Source organism: Pongo abelii, chromosome 6, assembly GCF_028885655.2.
Source record: "Pongo abelii isolate AG06213 chromosome 6, NHGRI_mPonAbe1-v2.0_pri, whole genome shotgun sequence".
Classification (NCBI taxonomy): domain Eukaryota; kingdom Metazoa; phylum Chordata; class Mammalia; order Primates; family Hominidae; genus Pongo; species Pongo abelii.
In genome coordinates, this window is record NC_071991.2 from 51,834,511 (window position 1) to 51,855,754 (window position 21,244).

Consider the following 21,244-nt stretch of genomic DNA (forward strand, 5'->3'; position numbering starts at 1 on the left):
TTGGTTCAGGAACCCCACTTGGAGAACCTGTGCTCTAGATCTCTACCCTCTTACTGAAGCCTTCCACTTCCTGCTTTAACTGGAATCCAGCCATCCACCCCTGCAGCCCTTGCAAGTAAATTGTTATCCCTTCTCTCTCACTGGTTTTCTCTATCTTGTCTGTTTCTGGCCTAGATTCTGGGGAACATCACTTCAGCCTGTCATCTCATCTCCTCTGACCTGTCATCCTTTTGTCCAGCTTTCCCAAAAGAAACTTTAATTAAAATCTTTCACTTCTGCTTGTATGTACAGACTGCACAGGGAGAACACATACCCATGTGGATTGATGTCCCCACAAATTCATCATCTCCAAACTCAAATACTTAAGAACTGACCCCAAAATGCTGACTAGCAAACCAAAAGCTTGTTAGTCATCTATTTAAACCTTCTTCATTCTCAGGCATTTCCTTCAGGTTCTGCATTTTCTACTCCTATCCAGGAAGACAGTATCAGCCCTCAGACCTCCCCTCACTAATGCATCCTACCATCTCACTATCATGGTGTGCAAGTTAGGCAAAACTCTAAAATGACCCATGATCTCTCCCCTAATCTTCAGTACTGTTAATAGGATGCATTTTACTCCTGTGACTGGATTATGTTACAAGCACAAGAAGAGGGAGACCATCTAGGTGTTCCTAACCAAATCATGAGAGCCGTATGGAACTCCAGAGTTGTCTATGGCTAATAATCAAAGAGAAATTAAGAGAGTCCAAGCCTGTGAAAGATTCCACACATCATCACCGGCCTTAAAGTTGAATGGGCCCACATGGTGAGGGATGCAGCAGACTCTCATCAAAGGTTCCTGACTAACAGCCAGCAAGGAAATGGAGCTCTCAGTCCTACAGCCGAAAGTAAATGAATTCTGCCACCCTCAATGATTCTGGATGCATATTCTTCCCCAGAGCTTCCAGACGGAAGCCCACCTCTACTGACATCTTGGGTTGGGGCTTGTGAGATGCAAAGTCGAGAGCCCAGTTGAGCCTGCTCAGGCTTCTGACCTACACCACCGTGACGTAATCAATGACGGTGGTTTTGAGCTTTTACGTTTGTGGGAAAGTGTTAATGCAGCAACAAACTGATCCAGAGGTTTAATGAGCTTTCCCTCTTCCTCTCAGGCCAGTCCATCACCTGTGCTCTGGACCCCACCATCAGCCAGCAGTAGGGGGCAGTGGCTGGAGCACTGGCCCTGCATCCAGACTGCCTGGCTTTGAGTCCCAGCTTTGCTAGCTGTGGAGTTGCTCCACCTCTCTGTGCCTCCATGTCCTTGACTGATCATATCCACCTCCTAAACTCCTTGTGAGAATGAGGGGCTTGATATGCATAAAGCATTTAGAGCAGGGTGTGGCACATCTCAACTCTAAATGAATGTTACCTGCTCCTGCTGCTACTGGTACTGTTGTCACCATCATCTGATCCTTGGGGAGCCTCCTCGTTTATCCCATGTCACTCACGTCTTGAAACTCTTCCTTTCTATTGTGATCTTGCCACCAGTATTTAAAACCTTTTAAAATTGTAAAATACATGCTCATAAAGAGTTCACAATTCTGAGCCATTCAAGAATAAAAAGTGAAAGAGGAGTCTACTTGTGATGCTTTGATACAGCACTCCAGATCCTGATCAAAATGCATCAGCAAACAGACATACAGGAAGGGTTTTGAATTGTTAGTTTCACATAACTGATAAACACCAGGAATGCTGTTCTGTGACTCCATTTCACTCAATGTTGGTAATCTTACTGCTCACTACAAGCTTCAGATGGCTACAAAATTCCTCAGTTTGAATGTACCATGATTCGTTTAACCATTAATCTACTTACCACAATTCATTTGTCTCCTATTTCTCATTCCTACAAATAAGACTGAAAAGAAAATCTTGGGTAAATATCTCAGGGTACATGTGCAAGTATTTCAATAGAATAGTTTCATAATGAGGCAATTGCGTATTTTAATTGTTGCAGATACTACCAAATGAGTCAATGCTGTGATTTGATTATGTCTCCCAGAATTCATATGTTGGAAACTTAATTCCCAATGAAAAATATTAAGAGGTGGGGCCTTAAAGAAATGATTATGGCATGAGAGCTCTGTCCTAACAAATGGCTTAGTGCTATTATCTCGTGAGTGGGTTACTTATCTCTAGTGGGCTTGTTATAAAGTGGCCCTGTGTTCCACATGCTCATAATTCCATGTTTTCTCTATTTTTTTTTGATACGGAGTCTCCCTCTGTCACCCAGGCTGGAATGCAGTGGCGCCATCTCGGCTCACTGCAAACTCCACCTCCCGGGTTCAAGCAATTCTCCTGCCTCAGCCTCCTAAGTAGCTGGGATTACAGGCATGCACCACCACGCCTGGCTAATTTTTGTATTTGTAGTAGAGACAGAGTTTCACCATGGTCAGGCTGGTCTCGAACTCCTGACCTCGTGATCCACCCACCTCAGCCTCCCAAAATGCTGGGATTACAGGCATAAGCCACTGTGCCTGGCCTCTGCCTTTAAAAGCAGTCCTGTCTTGGCCAGGTACAGTGGCTCACGCCTGTAATCCCAGCACTTTGGGAGGCCAAGGGGGGTGGATCACTTGAGGTCAGGAGATCAAGACCAGCCTGACCAACATGGTGAAACCCTGTCTCTACTACAAGTACAAAAAATTAGCCGGGTGTGGTGGTGGGCACCTGTAATCTCAGCTAGTTGGGAGCCTGAGGCAGGAGAATTGCTTGAACCTGGGAGGTGGAGGTTGCAGTGAGCCAAGATTGCTCCATTGCACTCCAGCCTGGGTGACAAAGCAAGACTCTGTCTAAAAACAAAAACAAAAACAAACAAAAAAAAAAGAACACCATTTCTATTAATTAGGGCTGCACTCTCATCACCTCATTTAACCTTAATTACCTCTTTAAAGGCCTTAGCTCCAAATACACACTGGGGGTTGGGACTTCAACAAATGAATTTAGGAGAAATACAATTCAGTCCATAACATTCCTAGCGCCACCAAAAGAGCTCTTGTGAGGACCATCATTACCTCATTGTTATCAAATCTACCAGATCCTCCTCAGTCCTTTCTTTGACTTGTTTGGCCTTTGACTTTTTGGGACACTTTTTCTTGAAAGATCCTCAACATTGGATTTCATGGTTCCTCTCTTCCAGGTTCTCCACCTAACTACTTCAGTGGCTGCTCCTTCCTAATCTCCCTTATAAGTCTTGGCCTCCATCCTTTAAATATCAACCTTTCTCACTGTTCTGGCCTAGGCCTTCTATGCGCTCTTCTGTGATCTCATCCATTTTCATGGCTTCAAATATCATCAATATTCTCATGACACCAGCCCAGAACTCCCTTGAGCCCTGGGTGTATCCACTTACATGTCCCATGGGGACCACACCATCTATCCCCCTCACAAACATATTACTCTCAGCATCTTTTCATCTAACAGCCACCTCAGTGCCTGAGTCAAAAGCCTACCCTGGGCTCCCAGAGGTGGTCAGGTGCCCCTCCCCTGTGCTTCAATATCCAGAATAGCCAGCACACTAGTGCAAACATTTCCTTGCCTCACTGCCCACAAGTCTGGAAGCTTCTTGAGGATACAGATTATTCTGTGTTGTATGCTAAGCTTCTAACACAATGCATAGCACATAGTGGTTTTCAATACAAAGTTATTGCATGTATACAGAAATGGTCCAGTTGGAACACAACTTTGAAGCAGTAGTGGATGCTATGTCGCCCCACCCTTATCTAACCCCACCCCACTCCCACTTTAGTATGCAAGTGCTTACTCTCCCAACAGCCAACAGTTTGCACTCACTTCCCATTTCTAGAGATCGCCTGCCCATGCCAGAAGAGGAAGAGGGATGCCTCCCCACCAAGGTCACACTCCCCTTTCAAGGGCATCATACATCTCAATGACAAGGCAACACAGAGGTATAAAATGTGGCTTGTGGCTGGGCGCGGTGGCTCATGCCTGTAATCTCAGCACTTTGGGAGGCCGAGGTGGGCATATCATGAGGTCAGGAGTTCGAGACCAGCCTGGCCAATATGGTGAAACCCCGTCTCTACTAAAAATACAAAAATTAGCCAGGCATGGTGGCACACCAGTGACCAGCCTGGCCAACATGGTGAAACCCCATCTCTACTAAAAATACAAAAATTAGCTGGGCATGGTGGTGCACACCTGTAGTCCCAGCTACTCCAGAGCCTAAGGCAGGAGAATCGCTTGAACCCAGGAGGTGGAGGTTGCAGTGAACTGAGATGGTGCCACTGCACTCCACTCCAGCCTGGGCAACAGAGCAAGACTCCATCTCAAAAAAAAAAAAAAAAATCACCATTCCTCATGGTGATTCCTCAAAGACCTAAAGACAGAACAACGATTCAACCCAGTATTCCCATTACTGGGTATATACCCAAAGGAATAGAAATCATTCTATTATAAAGACACATGCACATGTATGTTCATTGCAGCACTATTCACAATAGCAAAGACATGAAATCAACCTAAAGGTCCATCAATGGTAGACTGGATAAGGAAAATGTGGCACATATCTACCACGAAACACTATGCACCCATAAAAAAGAGTAAGACCATGTCCTTTGCAGGGACATGGATGCAGCTGGAGGCCATTATCCTTAGCAAACTAATGCAGGAACAGAAAACCAAATATTGCATGTTCTCACTTATTAGTGGGAGCTAAATGATGAGAATACATGGACACATAGAAGGGAGCAACACACACTGGGGCCTATTGGAGAGAGGAGGGTGGGAGGAGGGAGAGGATCAGGAAAAATAACAAATGGGTACTAGGCTTAGTACCTGGGTGATAAAATAAATAATGTGTACAACAAATTCCCATGACACAAGTTTACCTATGTAATAAGCCTGCATATGTGCCCCTGAACTTAAAAGTTTAAAAAAAAAAAAAAGAAAGAAACTCCATGACTCTCATTTGGATGCAGCTAGACAAAATTTTAGGCTGCAAATGCGGTTTTCCAATGGTCCCACAGCAACCCTGCCCAGTTTCACTTCCAATTCAGGGATTTAGGCCCATGCAACCTCCTGACTAACAATCCTAGGTAGGGTCAACTCTACATCTCTGGCCAACAGGAAGCAGTTGGAAGATAAGACCTTCACCCACATGCCAAAAATTTGTCATTGTTGCTCTGTCAGAGGTGAAATGTGGAGTCCTAATTAAGGAAAAGGAGTCAGGCTGGCAGGACTGAGGGAAAGCAAAAAGAGAAAGCAGAGAAGCTATAAGTTGGCCTTTCTTCATGTTCCGGGATATGTAGCACTCCTGCACCTTACTATCTCCAAACACCTGCAGGTTAGCTCATGGCAACCTTGGCATTATCAATACTCAAAGTAGCACTGTGCAGCCCAAGAACTATCCTATAGAGTCTCCAGCTAGCCTTTGTTTCTTTGCAATCAACTCTTTTGTTGGCTGCCCATTGCAACCTTGCAACATATTTTCATACTTTCTTTAATAAATCTGCCTTCTTTACCTACAAATGTGTTGGTAAATTGTTTTATTCCCGCACCACTGGCCCAGATAGTCATTGCTCACCTGCGACAATATACCCTTGGATTCTGTCAACCAAGAAAAGGCAAAATTCCAGACTGCAAAGCAGTAAGACAAGATGTTTATTGGCATCTTAGGAATTCCAGACTTGGGAGAAACAGATTAGGTTAGAAGCCAAATTGTATTCCAAAGTACTGAAGTAAAGTAGGAATTTTTTAAAGGACACTGAAAGTGATTATACAAGTTGTTTTGAAAGAATTATCATTGATGGAAATGGCTGGCTTAGTATACAACTCCATAGTTCATTGGTTGTTGCTGTTTAGGAGTTGCAGTGCTGGAGGAATTCAGTTGTTTTCCAAGGATGTTATGGTCCTGGAAAGTGGCAGTTTGGCCCTGTTCAAAGGTTTGCGGCAAGGCAAATTCCTGAGTGGTTGTGGGTTTTGTTTTTGTTTTTGCAAGGTTGCAGGTCATGCAGGTAGTCCTTCTTAGTATGGCTTTCCAACTCCATTTTAGTGCTCTGAACCAGAGTGATGCCAGTTTGTATATCACATTTCACAATTTTTATTATTTTTTTTTTAGAGCTTGGATCTTACTCTGTTGCCCAGACTGGAGTGCAGTGGCACAATTATAGCTCACTGCAGCCTCAAATGCCTGGACTCAAGCAATCCTCCTGCTTCATTCTCTTTAGTAGCTGGGACTATAAATGGGTGCCACGATGTGTAGCACATTTCACAATTCTAAAATAATTCGAAACAATACTTCAATAACCTCTAAACTAGACAAAATTATTTTCTCTTTTACAAAAGCCATTCTCATGCTTTATTTGTAACCTTACTTTCCAAAAACACATCCTACTTTTGTTATACACTTTGCAAACATGTTTCTCTTATATCTAACAGTTTTAATTACATATATTAATTACAATGTTAACTCTTTTTTTTTTTTGAGACGGAGTCTTGCTCTATCGCCCAGGCTGGAGTGCAATGGCGCGATCTTGGCTCACTGCATCCTCCACCTCCCGGGTTTAAGCAATTCTCCTGCCTCAGCCTCCAGGGTAGCTGGGATTATAGGCAGGCACCACCATGCCCAGCTAATTTTTGTATTTTTAGTAGAGACAGGGTTTCACCATGTTGGTCAGGCTGGTCTCGAACTCCTGACCTCAGGTGATACACCCATCTCGGCCTCCCAAAGTGCTGGGATTACAGGAGTGAGCCACAGTGCCCGGCCAACAATGTTAACTCTTAGTAACCATAATTTTCAGTGAAAACCTAGGCAATTAGCAATTATAATTGTTATGTACCAGATGCAGAGCCCAGGACAATGAACAGAGCTTTGAAGACTGCCTAGAGAATCTGACTCCTCCCTGCGTGGCGAAGAGGCACAGCTGGTCCAGAGAGGATGAGGCCTGGGTGCTAGGGACACACACGTGACCCCAGGCCTGACAAAGGCCGCTTGTCTAGACTCCAGAATCTAAAGGCTCAAAACCAAAACATAAGCTCACAGACAAGTAAATATTAAAAAATATCACAGAAGTAACAGTTTAAGTACCTTAAAACATGTAGTAGAGACAGTATAAATCTGCTTGACCAATACACCCAGGCAAAAATGTCTGAATTCTTGGGACATTTCTATTTTATTTTACCAATAATTTTTAAATTAGTGTTACTTATCAAAGGTTACTAAAGTCACATGAACATGAAAAGCATTTGGGCTTATTAACTTAATTTATGAGTATTTATTTATAAATCAATTTGGTACCATGTAGACAATATTCAGACATATACACACGTATACGAAAAAAAACCAGACACAAGAATCTTATAGCTTTCATTTTAAATTTTAGCCATGAAACTGGAAAAACTCACTACTTTAAAAGGACAGTTGGATTAAATTGTGCCTCTGTAAATGGAACAAGTTAAAGTGTATCTATCCCACATGGCTGAAGCCCTTGCCAAGTTTTGGAAAAAACAGGGTAGGGGACAGGAACAGTGGCTCATGCCTGTAATCCCAGTACTTTGAGAGGCCAAGGCGGCAGATCACTTGAAGTCCAAGAGTATGAGACCATCCTGGCCAACATGGTGAAACCTCATCTCTACTAAAAATACAAAAATTAGCTAGGCATTGTGGTGGGCACCTGTAATCCCAGCTACTCAGGAGGCTGAGGCAGAAGAATTGCTTGAACCCGGGAGGTGGAGGTTGCAGTGAGCCGAGATTATGCTACTGCACTCCAGCCTGGGCAAAAGAGTGAAATTCAACTTAAAAAAAAAAAAAAAGAAAGAATGAAAGAAAGAAAAAGAAAAAACAGGGTAGCAAACTTACATCTCAAAGCACAGAGAAAGAATTTAAGGTTTGTCAAGACAGAGTTTGGGTATGTTAATCAAGAAGATTAAAAATGGATGCCAAGTGAATAAAAAATAGGAACTCATTACATGATTTTACAAGGAAGCACACAGATGAGCCCAGAGAAAAGACAGAAACCTTTTCAAAACAAGCAGCTGAATGCCAGAAACTCATAATTTGGAGACCCATCTATTTAGATATGCGGAGTTTTCATTTTCATTCTCTCTCTCCCTTTTTTTTTTTTTTTTTTTTTGAGAGACAGGGTCTCACTCTGTCACCCTGGTGACATGATCATAGCTCACTGCAACCTCAAACTCCTAGGCTCAAAGGCTCCTCCCACCTCAGCCTCCTAAGTACCTGGGAATACAGGTATGTACCACCCCACCTGGTTAAGATTTTTTATTTTATGTAGAGATGGGGTCTCATTATGTTGCCTAGGCTGGTCTCAAACTCCTGGCCTCAAGTGATCCTCCCAATTCAGCGTCCCAAAGAGCTGGGATTACAGATGTGACCAACCATGCCTGAACAGTTTCCAATTTATAACTAGACCATTGAGCTCAGGGTGAAGCCATTAACAAATAGGGCCAACAAAGCACTTGCAGTTTTTAGGAACTAATATTTAAATACGTGAAAAACAGGCACAACTAGAAGGCAGAGCATCTAGACTCTTTGAAATCAAGGATCCCATTTTTTTACACTGAATACCAGGTTTCCCAAAACAGGGAAATGCCATGGGACCAGGTTACACAGTACTTCCACAGCGCATCCTGCTGCAAGGGCCACCCAATGGTAATCAACCCAATCTACAATCAGCCCATTCCCCATTAGAGTCATCCATTGGTAGTGTTTCCATGGCCTCCAAATGTTCAAATTGTGACTTTTAATCCAGATGGGCAAAGAAATGAGTAGTCCTCTGTAATAACCATTCATGGCAACCACTCTCAGACACCTACAAAACTGGAGCTCTTGTCGGTGACTTATCAGCCACCACATACAGAAAGGTCAAGTTCTCCCTCACATTATGAAGTAATGTCTGGTACACTCAAAAGACAAGGAGATCAGGTAACACAATCCATAAAAGAGCAGAGCTTTACACCTGCAAGGAACCTGCCTGATGACTCTTTGGACTGTAAAGAGCAGACAGAAGACCCAAAAAGTGGGTGAGTGGTGCCTTTTTCTGTGTTCCTCACTGGGTCTCAGCATCATTAGAAGTTCCCTTCTGGATCCACCCCAACTCCTTTTTTTTTTTTTTTTTTTTGAGACAGGGTCTCACTCTGTCGCCTAGGCTCGAGAGCAGTGGCATGATCACAGCTCCCTGTAGCCTAGACTACCAAGGCTCAATTGGTCCTCCCACATAGCTGGGACTACAGGCATGTGCCACCATGCCCAGCTAACCACCATGGCCGGCTAATCGTTTTTTTCTTTCTTTTATTTTTTGTAGAGACAGTGTTTCACCATGTTACCTGGGCTGGTCTTGAACTTCTGGGCTCAAGGGATCTGCCCGCCTCAGCCTCCTAAAGTGCTGGGATTACAGGTGTGAGCCACTGTGTCCAGCCCCTTCTAGATCGTTTCATGTGGTACCGAAGATGACAAAGAGGAAAGAGGGGCAGGAGTAAATGGGAGAACAATTTAAATATATATATATGCTACTACCACCAAAATCTGCACCTGCAAAGGCTCCACTTGGGCTTCAAGGCTCACTGCAGCAACCCTCCTACTTGTTGCCCGGTAGCATCCAGGGAGAACAGTTCTTAAAGGAGCCAATTGGGGAAATTTTAAGCTTTCTAAAGGGCCAATAAAATGCTGCATTTTTCTCAGTAAAAATCATATCAACAAGAAAAGAAGTGAACAGAGGACCAAATATATTTTCAAAAGTTGTTACAGTTGACTGAAAAAAAAAAAATTCCCAGAAACAAGATCCAAAGAGAAAAAGTAGAAAGGTCTTCAAAATAAATAAATAAGTAAATAAATAAATAAATAAATATCTTGAATATCAGCTTTTAATTATGCAGCCTTCTGACCACAGAGCTCTATTTAAAAAAAAATTCCTTTCAAATTTCATATGATCAGAATTATCTGATTTTAGCCAGAACAAACAGCTGATAATCCTGGCTTTGGAACTTTTTTACCAAAGGTACCCCCCTAAGTGACTCACCACCAAAGTTATGACTTAACCAAAGATACACAAGACATCACCAAAGAAGTGCAAAGCCGTGCCCACAAGATCCAGAACCACCCCAAAGATAGCTCAAAGAATGGGAAGTTTCACTAGCTGCAAACTGACAACCCACATTTCTGTCTGGCCATATTCTCTAGAGTCTCAGCTTCTCAGCTGAGCATCTACACACAAAGACCTAAAAGTCCTGTGTGTCCCTACAGACAGAAGAAGACAAGAAATCAGAAGCTGTCCATGGAAAGTAAAAGGATCACTAACAAATGGGTACCCCCAAAAGTCAAAAGTCACAGAAATATCAAAACAAAAGGGGCTAGTTCCCTGACTGGGAATCAAACCCAGACCACGGTGGTGAAAGTGTAGAATTTTAACTAGACAAGATAGAGTAGTTATCATTGCAAATCCTACAAAGGATCCAAAACTGGCAATTTGAGAGTACAAATCATTTTAAATTTGTTTTAGATCAGACTGTTGCTCTTTAATTTTGTCAAGAGAATTTCTAAGAATAGTCATGATACTATTACGTGTCTTTCTTTTAATTCAATTTTCCTATAGATACAAATAGGGCCACTGTTTACAAAGATCCAGAACCACCCCTTCATCCCATTTAATCTTTTTTAAAATTTAGGGATCTTTCTAATGTGTAGGATCCATCTTCTAGATTAGAATTTCCAATGATGTACTTAGGCCTTTTAAAAATTTTTTTAAACTTTATTTATTCATTTATTTATTTACACACAGATGGAGTCTCACTATGCTACTCAGGCTGGTCTCAAACTCCTGGGCTCGAGGCATCCTCCCACCTCAGCCTCCTAAGAAAGATTCCAGGCAGGAGCCACCACACCCAGCTCTAATGGTGTACTTATTCCAATAGCAACTCAATCTAATAAGCCTTTTCATAGAAAGTCTAGGAGGTAATATTCCAGCACTGGAATAAGTTTTTAACAAGAGATGTTTCCTGGACAGGACATTGCAGAGGTAATACCAAAGATTCCTTCCAAAAAATTTACTCCCAGTAATAAGATAAGACAGCAAGTCTCTTGTTGCCACAGACGGCTAAGGATAGTACCTTCCCAGGACTAACGAGGCAACAAGAGTTGTGACGACAAAAGTTCCTGATGGATGGGACTTTTTTTCTTTTGAGACGGAGTCTCGCTCTGTCACCCAAGCTGGAGCGTAGTGGCGTGATCTTGGCTCACTGCCACCTCTGCCACCCGGGTTCAAGCAATTCTCCTGCATCAGCCTCCCCAGTGGCTGGGACTACAGGCGCATGCTGCCACGTCTGGCTCATTTTTTGTATTTTAGTAGAGATGGGGTTTCACCGGGACTTCTTATTAAGACAAAAGTCACTGGAAAGTTTGCCATATTCGGAAAAACATATATACTGCCGCGTCTTGGGTTCCCAGCCAGTTTTAGATTGGCCACCTAATATGACCCCAAAATCACACCCATAGATGGTGGAGACCAAGAGCAGGTGCTCCCACTTGGTCACAAGTCAAGCTCCCAAGGACATACAAGACAAGAGAGGAACTTCATCTGGTTTTTATTTTAGGGGCCCACAGAAAAATTTGTCTACATAGATGATGGTCTAGTCAGAACCACAAAACCGACCTGTCTGCATGGCTGGCATGGTTGGCTCAAACAGGGGGCTTACAGGGGTTTTAGGCCCATGTCCTACCAGAACAACATAGAAAGACAAAGATGATGGAAAAGACTATTTCTGGGAGGAAAGAAATCAATATTTGATCCCCAGTTTATACCAAAAAAAAGTATACCAGAGTTGTGATACCCAAGACTAGTCACACAAATCCTTTTCTCCCAGATTTTGCATAGGAAAAAGGGACAACAGTGATTTTTTTGTTTTTTTAATATCTGCTTGGCCAGCTTTTCCAGAGAGACCAGAACCTGGCTAGTAAGAAACTCATACCCCATTCTACTGTCTTATAGGGTCCTGGGTTCCCTTGACTGCTGTTTCCGAAGAGCAGAGTGGCTTTGGTAATCTTGCTCACAGTGCCAAAACTATCGGGGCCAAGGGAAACTCCTTCGCCCTCTGAAGTTTCACTAAAACAATGAACTCACAAAGAGGATTAATAGGAGAAATGGAATACAAATGTGTTAATGTGCATGGGAAGAAATACAGAGTGATTAACCCACCCCTCTGTGCCTTATATGTGTCTCATATAAGGCACAGAACCTTATTTGTGTCCCATATAAGGCACAGAACCTTATATGTGTCCCATATAAGGCACAGAACCTTATATGTGTCCCATATAAGGCACAGAACCTTATATGTGTCCCATATAAGGCACAGAACCTTATATGTGTCCCATATAAGGCACAGAACCTTATATGTGTCCCATATAAGGCACAGAACCTTATATGTGTCCCATATAAGGCACAGAACCTTATATGTGTCCCATATAAGGCACAGAACCTTATATGTGTCCCATATAAGGCACAGAACCTTATATGTGTCCCATATAAGGCACAGAACCTTATATACTATCCTGAGGTTACAGAAAAATGAGGGCTTGGATTGTGACAAACAGGTTATGGGAGGGGAAGAAGAAGAGGCCTGACTAGCAAAGGTGATCTTATAATGCAGACGAAACCTCACAGGTAGGCTGGGCAGGGTGGCTCATGCCTATAATCTGAGCACTTTGGGAGGCTGAGGCAGGAAGATCGCTTGAGGCCAGGGGTTCAAGGTTTCAGTGAGCTGCAATGGTGCCATTGCAATCGGCTTACATGACGGAGTGAGACCCTGTCTCTTAAAAAAAAAAAAAGAAAAGAAAGAAAGAAAAGAAACCTCACAGGTAGCAGCTATCAGAGAAAATAGATGGTGACTGTTTCTTTCATACTTTTAAAGGTGTCAGACTTTCAGTTAATCTTTCCTAGATCAGACAAAAGAGGGCCTTGGAGAAAGGCTGACTGCATCAATGCAGATTTTCTCTACAGATGCAAATCTCACCCACAAAAGACAGCCTTTCAGCTATTCTTGTATTTCCATCCTTTCTGAATAGCCATCTTGAAATATGTTAAAGAAGTATATTCTGGGGTGAAATATTTTGGTTTCCTATACATGCCTGCTATGTTTCTAGAACAGCAAGGAACCCATGTTGACTGGAACAAATGGGATGAAGGGGAGGGTAGTAGGAGATGATGGTCAGAGAGGTTAAGGAGGGGTAGACTGAGTAGCCTTACAGGCCTCTGTGAGCACTTTAGCTTTTATTATGGGTGTACTGAAGAGCCATTGGAGGATTTCAAGCAAGGGAATGACATGATCTCATTCATTGTACAAATGATCACCCTGCCTACTGTGTTTCGAACAGACTATTAAAGGGTCATGGATAGATTACCAAGAGACCATTTAGAAGGCTATTGCAATAATCCAAGTACGACGGTGAAATTGACTGACATAGCAGCAGTAGAAATAAGTGCTCAAATTTTTGATATATTTTGAATTGATGTGTTGTGTGTGAGAGAGAGGTCAAACATGACTCTGAGTTTTTTTCGTTAGAGTAGGTAGACAAGAGCAGGGCAGAAGAGGGCTCCCCTCCACACACACACCAGGAATGTCAGGTGACCATCTGGTGATGGTCAGGCAGTTGTGAGCTGTCTCTCTAAAATACTAACTGGTCACAGCCGGCGCCAGGGAAAGGCCGGCTCCCAGTAAATAGAAAACACCTGAAACTGGTGAGCATCCGCTTCCCAGTAAGATCTCAGGAACTGGGCAAATGGACTCACACATGCACACTAAGAGGGAAAATGGCAAAGTTTAACTGGGATATGACCTCCTAGGGACATGTGACTGATAAGGGAAGAATGCCTCAAGTGAGCATGTGTACAACCCCAGTAAACACAGTGCGCATGCTCCCCTCCCAGGTGACAGCCCACCCTAAGGGAAGAATCCAGGGAGAAGTAATGCAAGACTCCGGAAGTACGCCAACATATAAAAGGCCAAGCCAAAAGATCAAACCACACACTTGTCTTTCAAGTTGCCCACTTGGCCCTCTTCCAAGTGTACTTTCCTTCCTTTCATTCTTGCTCTAAAGCTTTTTAATAAACTTTCACTCCTGCTCTAAAACTTGCCTTGTCTCTCCTTCTGCTTTATGCCTCCTAGATCAAATTCTTTCCTCTAAGGAGGCAAGAATTGAGGTTGCTGCAGACTCATACGGATTCATCGCTGGTAACTTATTTTGGTGCCATGTGACTCAGATACTTTACACTGTTAACATTTTGACCTCAGTAACTAACAGATGGACAGTTACTAATGAGATAGAGAATGCAGTGAGTGGCACAATTATGGAAGAAAAATAGAAGGAGGAGTTTGGCTTTGAACACATTAATTATGAGATGTCTATGAGACACCCAAGTGGAGATGCCAAATAAAAAGTTGGACATATCTGTCTGTAGTGCAGGATGCTGCCCTGGAAAAGAGACTTATCAGCATACGCATGGTGCTCAAAGTCATAATAAGATAGAAGGAGACCTCATAGAGAGAGAGGTATAGGGAAATGAAGATATAAAACTGGACTGGGCTCTGGGGTGCTACCAGTAAAAGGAAGGAGGAGTCTGCGAAAAAGACTGAACAGAAGCGTCCAACAAACTCAAGGCAAAACCAGGAGTGAGTTATCAGAAAGGAAATTGTCTTAGTCTATTTTGTGTTACTATAAAAAAATACCTGATGGATAATTTATAAAGAAACACAGTTTATTTGGCTCACAATTCTGATGGATGTTAAGTTCAAGATTAGGCATATGCATCTGGGGAGGGCCTCAGGTGGCTTCCACTCATGGTGAAAGACAGAAAGGGATTTGGTGTGTGCAGAGTGCACATGGAGAGAGAAAGAAAGAGAAAGAGGGGGAGGGGCCAGGCTCTTTGTAGCAATCAGCTCTCATGGAAACCAATGAAAAACTCACTCACCTTTGAAGGAGGGCACTATTTTATTCATGAGGGATCTGCCCCCATGACACAAACACCTCCCAGTAGGACCCACCTCCAACACTGGGGATCAAATTTCATCATGAGGTTTGGAGGACACCAATTTCCAAACCATAGCAGAAGTGAAAAAAGTATATCTCAAAGGCAAGTGTGACCAGCTATATAAAATGCTGCTAACATATTATAAAGAATGAAGAATTGGAGGCACAAATTCCATTTGGAGACATAGCCAAAGACAGAAATAAACAGTAACCAACCAAAAAGTAAGTGATCCTTTTTTATTCTAAGCTGTGTTTAGGAAGAGTAATATATCCTGGGTTTGCCAAATTCTTCATAGAATTGTTATTGTTTATTCTAAATTGTTAGGAAGGAAGGACAGAAGGTTAGGTTGACCAAATATTGCCACAGTTTGAGTGGTGGATCTTGTGGCTCAGCTCAATGTTTCCCTCTTTTCAAAGGCCATCTTCTACTTGCACGAACCCCTTCACCTTCATATAAAAACAATTGAGATAAAATTGTTCTGAAGATAAGGGAAATACACTCCTTCTACCCCAAACTTCAGGTATTCTTAGGCAACTAAGAATCTTGTGGACCTTGGAGGGAAATCCCTGGTGATGTGCAACAGTCCATAGGGTTCCACTATGAACAGAAGAACATTCAAAATAGTCTAGCTCCTCCAGGAAACACTTATGAAGAGTGGTCATTTAGCATTAGGAGTAGCTCCCTCTTTCAGCAGCGAGTTTTCCTGAGACATGTAAGCAAGCTAAATCCACTTGGGAGTGCAAGCCTGAGGAGTAAAGCTCTAAAGCAACATATTTTTGACCCTGTACATTCTTAGCTTAGTGCAGATGGATGGGGACAGGAAGTAACATGGGAAATTAGACATCAAAGATTGAAATCTTTCAAGGGTGCTTACCACCCCTTGAAACACCAGCTGGATTTATGACAAAATTATGGCACTTCATATTGAGAATTTTTGAATCACCAGATTAACATGCATAATGGGAGAGAGCTGGCTCAAAGATGAAAGAGAAAGAGTGAGAAAGCTACTTTCAATGGCATCTAGAAGCCTCTAAAATAGGAAATGACAAAATAATTTCCATATGGGAGGTAAATCACAAGATTCTGGAAATTGTTTCTCAGTTGAAAAAAAATCTGAATTGTCTACTGTTTTATCCTCTTCTACTACCGTTCCTGCTCTGTCCCCCAGAGCCTTTCCAATCCTCTGCTCTCAGAACTGCCCTGTCCAGACCTACCTTGACTTCCTCTCCCATTATCTATGGAAGTTTTAGCAGCACCTTCCAAAGAAAAGCTGAATCCAAGGGAGGATCCTTCAGTGGCTTATACCACTTATACCTGGACCAAATCAGAACTCAGGGGTTTTACTAATTTCCTGATCCTACCCAAGATCCTATAGGCTTTGCTAAGGAACTTAGTTTGGCAGTAAAGACCTCGCTGGGTGTGATGGCTCAGCCTGTAATCCCAGCACTTTGGGAGACCGAGGAGGGAAGATCACTTGAGCCCTGGAGTTTGAGATCAGCCTGTGCAACATAGTGGGACCACATATCTATAAAAAATAAAAATAATTAGCCAGGTGTGGTTTTATGGTTCCAGCTACTCAGGAAACTAAGGTGGGAGGACTGCTGGAGCCCAGGAGGTCAAGACTGCAGCGAGCCATGATCACACCACTGCCTTCCAGCCTGAGTGACAGAGTGGGGTGTGTGTGTGTGTGTGTGTGTGTGTGTGTGTGTGTGTTTCTCAAAAAAAGACCGATAAGCCAGTATATTCATATTTATGTCAGCTAGTTCATATGTTACTATCTGAAAGGAAAGGTAGAGAATGGATATCAAAGGTTGATTTGAAGAATCCAGTAAGCAATTTCCATTAACAAAAGGCAGAGGACCGAGCAGAAGCCTCAGAACTGACAAATTGTCTAACACAGGTAATTCCCCAGATATTTCCCAAAGAACGCTAATTGGTTTAAGGTGCAACAATGTAGACAAGGATCAAATGAGACTGTATTAGACTACTTTGAAAGATTTTAAAAGATGTTTAAACAATACTCTGGAATAAATGAGCCTAGTTGTATTAGTCCATTTTCACACTGCTATAAATACCCGAGACTGGGTAATTTATAAATAAACCAGGTTTAATTGACTCATAGCTCTGCATAGCTGGGGAAGCCTCAGGAAATTTACAATCATGGTGGAAGGCAAAGGGGACGCAAGGGACATCTTACATGGCAGCAGGAGAGAGTGAGAGCGAAGGGGAAACTGCCAAACACTATAAAAACCATCAGCTCTCATGAGAACTCCCTCATTATCACAAGAATAGAATGGGGTAATTCACCCCCATGATCCAATCATCTCCTACCAGGTCCCTCCTTCAACATGTGGGGATTACAATTAGAGATGATATTTGGGTGGGAACACAGAGCCAAACCATGTCACCAGTCTAAGATCATCGAAATGATCCCTTACTAAATTCAAGTTTATTTAATGGGTTAGACAAACAATTGGCCAAGTTAGTCAAGTTACATTAAATAAACTGGGACTCATCACATATTTCTGAGCTTGTAAACCTTCTTGATAAGCCAACCAGGGTGATACAACAGAGGAAGGATGACAATGCCACAAAAATTATAAATTTACAACTCCAGCGACTTACTGGCCAAGTTGCTAGGTTTAAGCAAAGGCCACCCTTTTGAAAGGCGTTTCAAAAACATCTAAGAATGTCTGTATTATAAAAATAAAAGACATCTTTTAAAACACTGTGGAAAGCTGAAATGGGTGCAAAAGCAAAAAGAGAATGGAAAGGAAGAACAAGGAGGCTCTGGGAAAATAAAGAGGGCTTTCCCTTCCTCCTAAGTTACACTCTAGGGGACGTAAATATGTTTATAAGCAAAAAACAAACTAAGGCTTTAGTTGATATGGAAGCCAGACTGTCTATTCTCAACCCTACCCTCCTAAAGAGCCCTCTTCCTTGGAGTAACCAACCACTTCGGATGGTAAGGATACCTAATCAACCTATGACTGTACATAGATCAGAACTTTTAACTTTGCAGCTAGGGAATTTAGATGGACATCATTCCTTCCTTCTGGTGCCTTCTGTACCAATATATCTTACAAGGAGAGATTTCTTAGAGCTTTATAATGCCCATATCTCTTTTTCAAAAACAGGAAGAATATTCTTCAAAATGAGAAAGAATCAGCTGAAATTGATACTATAATCATTTTCAGTCAAATGATTATTCAGTTTCAATTACTAGGTACCAAAGGAGGAACTCCATGATTTGTTAGACTTCATTCCTGATTATCTATGGTTCTGTGCATCCATGAACATAGAGAAAATTCCAGTGGCTGTACCAGTAAAAAATACAAGTAGATCCAAATAAACCAATTCCTGATATTAAATGATCCCCATTAAAACAGGAATCCATAATAGGCATAAAGACGTTAATTAAGGAATTCATTGATAATCATTCCTTGTATCTGCCCTTATAATATGCCCATCATCCCAGTACAAAAACCCAAGGGGAAGAAATGGAAATTTATGCCAAATTTAAGAGCCATTAACAATATTGTTGTCCTTTGACATCCAGTATTTCCAAACCCTCGTAACCTCTTGTCTAATACACCCATAAATAATAAATGTTTTACTGTATTTGACTTATGTAGTGCCTTTTTCAGTACACCAGTAGATCCTGATAGTCAATACCTGTTTGCCTTTACTTGGGACAGTGCCTATACACCTGGACAGTCATGCCCCAGGGTTTCAAGGACAGCCCAGCCTACTTTTCACAAATATTAAAATTTGATTTATCTGAACTAAATTTTGAAGAAAATTCTGCTGTGCTCCAGTATGTGAATGACCTCTTGTTATGCTCTTCCAACTTAGAAAAATGAAAAAGGGACTGTCTATATTTATTGGAACTAGCAAAAAAAAAAAAAAAAACACCATAAAGTCTCTAAGAAAAAACTTCAATTCTGCCTAACAGAGTGAAATACTTAAGACATTTTATTTCTAAGGAAGGGCTACACATAAATCCAGACAGAATAACTGGAATTCTTATATTCCCTACTCCAAAAACTAAAAGATAATTTAGTGGAGTGGATTTTGAGATTAGCTGGTTCTTTTTTTTTTTTTTTTTTTTTTGAGACAGAGTTTCGCTCTTGTGGCCCAGGCCGCAGTGCAATGGCGCGATCTCGGCTCACTGCAACCTCCACCTCCTGGGTTCAAGCGATTCTCCTGCCTCAGCCTCCCGAGTAGCTGGGATTACAGGCACCCACCGCCACGCCGAGCTAATTTTGTATTTTTATTAGAAACAGGGTTTCTCCATGTTGGTCAGGCTGGTCTCAAACTCCCAACCTCAGGTGATTTGCCAGCCTCAGCCTCCCAAAGTGCTAGGATTACAGTTGTGAGCCACCACACCTAGTGAGATTAGCTGGTTACTGTCATAGCTAGATTCCTAACTTTTCCCTCACGGCACAAACTTTATATATATTATTATTTTTAACACTTTGATTTTTTATGTTTTTAGAGACAAAGTCTCACTCTGTCACCCAGGTTAGAGTACAGTGGCACAATCATAGCTCACTGCAGCCTCAGCCTCCTGGGCTCAAGCAATCCTCCTGCCTCAGCCTCCCAAGTAGCTAGGACTACAGGTGCATGCCACCACACCCAGCTAATTCTTTTATTTTTTGTAGAGATGAAGACTTGCTATGTTGCCCAAGCTGGTCTCAAACTCCTGGCCTCAATCAATGCTTGCCATCTTGGTTTCTCAAAGTGTTAGGATTACAGGCATGAGCCACTATGCCTGGCCTGTTTATATACATTAGTAAAAGAGGATCATCCAGATCTCATACATTAAACCACAGAAGGACAAACAGCTAACTAGGAGTTAAAGGATAGTTTTATAAAAGCCGCTGATTGAAGACATCCAAATTACTAGTAACCATTTTTCCACTTTGTCCGTGGAAGTCATGGAATCACCGTATGCATTCTGGCCCCAAAACACGGGGACAACATAGACGTATCAGCTATTACTGCCAACAACTAGCTTCTGTAGCACGTGGATTACCCCCTTGTTTAAGAGCCATCTCAGCCATAGTTGCACTTCTCAAGGCTACTCAGAAAATTGTAATGAAAGTTCCACTATGTATGTATCTCCTTCTGTTGAAGCTCTTCTAAATTTGCATCGTACTCAACCTTTTTCTATTAGCAGGCTGGCTTCTCTTGTTTTGTTGAGACAGGGTCCTGCACTGTCACCCAGGCTAGAGTTACAGTGGCATGATCATAGCTCACTGCAGCCTCAATCTCCTGGGCTCAAGCAATCCTCCCATCTCAGCACCCCTGGGTAGCTGGGATCACAGACATGCCACCACACAACCAGCTAATTTTTTAATTTTTCTGTAGAGTTGGAGGTCTTGCTATGTTGCCCAGGCTGGTCTCACACTCCTGGGCTCAAGCCATCCTCTCGTCTCAGCCTCCCAAAGTGCTGGGATTACAGGAGTAAGCCACCATGCCTGGCCAGCTGGTGTCTTATGAGATACTTTTATTCTCTCCCTCACATAATACAATCTTCATTATAATGCTCTTAAGCTCATTTTCCTGCTGCCTAAAGTGACTGATGAGATGCCCTATGATTATATATCACCAACAGTATAGCTCTTGATGGCCAGACAGGATTTGTTAAAAAAACAAAACAAAACAAAACAAAAAAACACTAGAGAATGCTGATGTTATTTGGTGATAGATCATATCTAAAGGATAAATATTGGAAAATATTGAGCAGGCTATGCTGTTGTGTCTTTTGTGGACATTACAAAAAGTAAGCCTTTCCTTATGGTGATATCACCTCAGCTGGCTGAATTAATAGAGCTCACTAGAACTTGTCAGTTGGCCAAAGATCAGACAGCTAAAATTTACACTGACAGCCACTATGCTTTTGTTGTAGCTCATGACTTCAGAATGTTACGGAAATAACAAGGTTATCTGACTTCCTCTAGACATCCTACTAAACATGGCTCTCAGGTCTCTAAACTTATAGAAGCCATTCAATTACAAAAATAAATTTGGCTATAAGATCCCTAGACATTCAAAAACTGAGTCTCTGGAAAGTAAGGGAAGCCATTTTACTGATGTAGCAGCAAAGACAGCTGCCCTATTACCAGTATGAGATGAAATCATAGAAGTAGCCATGCTTAAATGGAACCCAATTAAAAGGGAATGCCAGGATGCTCAAGAAAGAGCCTCCT